The sequence below is a fragment of the Glycine max genome, chromosome 18, assembly GCF_000004515.6.
Source record: "Glycine max cultivar Williams 82 chromosome 18, Glycine_max_v4.0, whole genome shotgun sequence".
Classification (NCBI taxonomy): Eukaryota; Viridiplantae; Streptophyta; class Magnoliopsida; order Fabales; family Fabaceae; genus Glycine; species Glycine max.
Window position 1 is genome coordinate 2,206,908 of NC_038254.2, and position 4,333 is coordinate 2,211,240.

General features: G+C 32.5%; 1 pseudogene; it reads left to right on the forward strand.

Annotated features, from left to right (window-relative positions):
* Positions 1-1,119: 1,119 nt before the first annotated feature.
* On the forward strand, positions 1,120-4,333 carry LOC100800756 (60S acidic ribosomal protein P0-like; annotated as a pseudogene).

Genomic DNA, 4,333 nt, shown 5'->3' on the forward strand with positions numbered 1-4,333 from the left:
GTTGTTTAAAGTTATCGAGTTAGTTTAAGTGATTAACTTGCTGCAGTCTGGTTCTGTAAACTAGATATCTTCTTATTTAAGTGGTATTTTAATATTTTCTGTTTTGATCATTCCTATTGAGTGTCTTTTGAAGTATTTTTTATTTGAGTTGGAAAATTTCGTTTCTGCTTAATTGGTCCATAAAAATTGAACACCCATCCTAAGCGATGGCATCTGAATTCTTCAAATACTCATAGCCATGTTTAACTAAACAAATGGTAACTCACCCGTATTGAGACCCAATAAATAGGCCATGCCCAAAAGAATCAAGTATGCACACTTTTCATCGGTTGTTATTCTGTTACTAAATCAATTATTAATGTTTTTTCAACTACCTCTCACCTTTAAACCTACCCTGCTTTATCAACCTCCTCAAATTTATAATGTTTTAAAAATAGAACCCATGTTAATATTCTTTAATGTATTTATCAATTAATAACAGCTATGAAAAAACTAGTAAAATATATTAAAGAAAATTAAAGTTATTAATTGATAAATATATTGTGATAGCTTTTAATTTTTTATATATAACTTTTTTCATTTTATTTTAAAAATGTATGAATAAAATAATATTAATTATAATTATTTTGTAAAGAGGCGTATGTTATGAAGCTATTGTCGGCTATTCCGCAGTTTCGTTGCATTTTACACATAATTTAGCATGATTAGACATGCTCACTGATTATGAATATTTATATATAATTATATTGCTAGAGTGATTTACATGATAAATATAAAAATTTATGTACATTACTAGCTAAGAGACTTGAATTACAATAGAGGAGCAGTTTCATGATCCTCAAAGAAACAAGCAGTGTGATTACTCAATTTCTATCTCTGAAATAGAGTTTATTGTTGCAGCTTCATGTGCATGTCAAGTGGTCCAACAGTGGCCGATTGTGATACTGATCTCAGCCATTAAGCCGTCAAAGATGCAAAAGTGTTAACAACTGCGGTTAGGGACAAATCTGTTTTTTTCTGTTTGTGATTTAGTCAAATATACCACGATTCTAGGAGCAGTATAATCGTGGTCTGTTATTTTATTTTCTGCTAATAATAATAAGAATTCCGCGTGGGTTCACTAGTGCATGCAGTTATAATGCGTGTTCCCAAAACTTTTCCATAGTTTAAGTTCTAACAATATCTTCTTCTTCGTCTTTGCTACACTCTCCACCGGTTAAAGAGACGGCGCCGTTTCGGTGTCCACCTTGACTGAGCCCTAGCTAGCTAGATAACTTTTTCGTCTTGGCCCTCAATGGCAAGGAAACTGACGAAAGCGCAGAAGAAGATAGCATACGATGCGAAGCTGTGCAAGCTTCTGGACAACTACACCCAAATTCTGGTGGTGGCTGCGGACAACGTCGGATCGAACCAGCTTCAGAACATTCGACACGGTCTGCGTGGCGACTCGGTCATTCTGATGGGAAAGAACACCATGATGAAGCGAACTATTAAGATCCATGCCCAGAACACCGGCAACACCACCATCCTCAACCTTATTCCCCTTCTTGTCGTCAGTACTGCATCCATGCTTTATAGCTTTAGTGAACGAATGTTTTTTTTTTTATCTGTAAATATTAATTTTTGTTAGCACTAAAAATTAAACTTTTAATCATCTAATAAATCTTATATCTTCCTTTGTTATTACCACTTTGAATCATTGATTGATGTATATATTTTTCGTTGAATCAGGGTAACGTGGGGCTGATTTTCACCAAAGGTGACGTCAAGGAGGTTAAGGAAGTGGTTTCCAAGTACAAGGTACGTAGGTAAACTCATTGTTTGTTGCACTTGATTTTTGGTTTTGGTGCTTCTATTTAATTAATTAATTAATTAATTAATTAATTTAATGTGATGCGTCAATCGTCATTGACATGTAGCCAGCATTATGTAAATGTTTTACAACAAAATATGCATGTTGGAACACTGTTTATATATATATGTGTGTGTGTGTGTGATGCCACCCGTGAATTCTGTTCTTCTTCTTGCCTTGCCTCGGTTATGTGCTTGTGCTTCATTTGTCATGTTAAGTCGTTGTAGTTGGTTACACATTTTAGTTGCAATATTTATCTTGTGATGTGATTGATTTTGATATTGTTATGGTACATATAATCTAATGTGTTGATTTTTTATTAAAATAAAACTAAACTTAATTGCTCTTTTAGTTTTTTTATTTTCTCAATTTGGTATATATTGTCTCCCTCCATTTTGATTTATTTAGGAACTTAATATCCAGTATTTAACAAAATATTTGACTTAGTTGTGCATTATAGTGCCTCATCTCAAAATTTTAAGATAGAGGGATCAAGTTCTGTAAAGAAATTGAAGGAAGAAATCACAAAATCGAGAAAGAAAATAAAAATGCAACTTAAGTGGAAAAAAATTAATTTTGTATTGTGTTGAAAGTAATTTGGCTTATATGTTGCATGGAAAAAACTTAGTTTAAAACTCTGTATTGTGTTGAAAGTAATTTGGCTTATATGTTGCATGGAAAAAAACTTAGTTTAAAACTGTTAGGACGTGTTTGGTTTGTTTTTTTATTTTTTGTTTTTATTTTTTTAAAATTATTCTTATTTTTAATAGATTAGAATTCTAAAAACATGTTTGATTTGATTTCTTATTTTGTCTGTTTTTAAGAAATAAAAACACTAAAAATGTATTATCAAAAGGAAATATATTTTTAAATTTACTTAAAATTATATTCCTTATCACCGCGTTTTTGTTTTACCCAAAATAAGGTTACTGGTTTTAACTAAAAACATTGAAAAATGAAATTTTATTGTTTTCAGTTTTTGATTAGTTTAGAAAAATATTTTCACTAAAAATAAAAACAGAAATTCAACCAAATACATTTTTATTTCTATTTTTTATTTTCAGTAAAAATAAAAACAAAAAATAGACAAACCAAACACCCCTTATTGCAGTTAACATACTCACTTTTGAATGTTGTTATAGGTGGCAGCTCCTGCTCGTGTAGGTTTAGTTGCACCTATTGATGTTGTTGTTCCCCCAGGCAACACAGGGCTGGATCCCTCTCAGACCTCTTTCTTTCAGGTTAATTTCTGCAATCTTGTTCATGGAACGAATTAAGAACTTAATTGAAATTACCCGTTGATAATATATATGGTGTTCATATTTAATTTCAGGTGCTTAACATCCCTACCAAGATTAATAAGGGTACTGTGGAAATTATCACCCCTGTGGAACTCATTATGAAGGGAGACAAGGTTGGCTCTTCTGAAGCTGCTTTGCTTTCCAAGCTTGCGATAAGGCCCTTCTCATATGGGCTTGCTGTCGTTTCTGTTTATGAGAATGGTTCAGTTTTTAGCCCTGAGGTTCTTGATCTCACTGAAGATGACCTCGTTGTGAAGTTTGCTGAGGGTGTCTGTATGGTGTCTTCACTTTCCTTGGCTATCTCCTACCCATCCATTGCAGCTGCTCCACACATGTTTGTCAATTCCTACAAGAACATCCTGGCTGTTGCAGTGGCAACCGAATATTCGTTCCCTGAGGCAGACAAGGTTAAGGAGTACTTGAAGGTATTATCTCTAATGGTTACATACAAAATCGTGAAAATTCAACTGAAATTATGTTAATTAGTATTTTAACGTGATTCTAAAAAATTTGACGTGAAATTAATTATGCACTGATTTATTATTTTCATTCTTCATCTTTCTTAGTAACACCATTGTTGTGTTGATTCCAGGATCCCAGTACAAATTTAATTATTTAACATGTGAAAATAATTAGCTAAAATCACGTTAACGTAATTCTATAGAATCTAACATAAAACCAAATAATCGGTGAGTTGTTATTTTCATTTTTCATTTTTCTTAGTAACTATTGATATGTTGATTGCAGGATCCTAGTAAATTTGCTTAGCTGTTGTTGCCGCACCTGCTACTAAGTCTGGCGCTGCTCCAGCTGCAGCATCCAAGGTGGAGGATAAGAAGGAAGAAGCCGCAGATGAATCCGATGATGACATGGGCTTCAGTTTGTTTGATTAAGTTGTCTATGGTAATTGAGTATAGTTTAGCTTGCTGTCTTGTTTGTTGGTAAAATAGATTTTTTTCTTATTTAGGTGTTATTTTCTTCTATGTTGATCATCCCTAATGTTTTTTTTTTTATAAATTCCTATTTTAATTACTATTTATTATAAATAATTCTCGCTTTTGGTGAGGAAGAGTGCTATAGCACATAGCCACACACTAATACTACATTTGACAGTTGAAATTTATTAAAATAGAGAAAGTGAGGCTCACATAACTAAAGATTGTGTTGCAAGTTTTTTCAC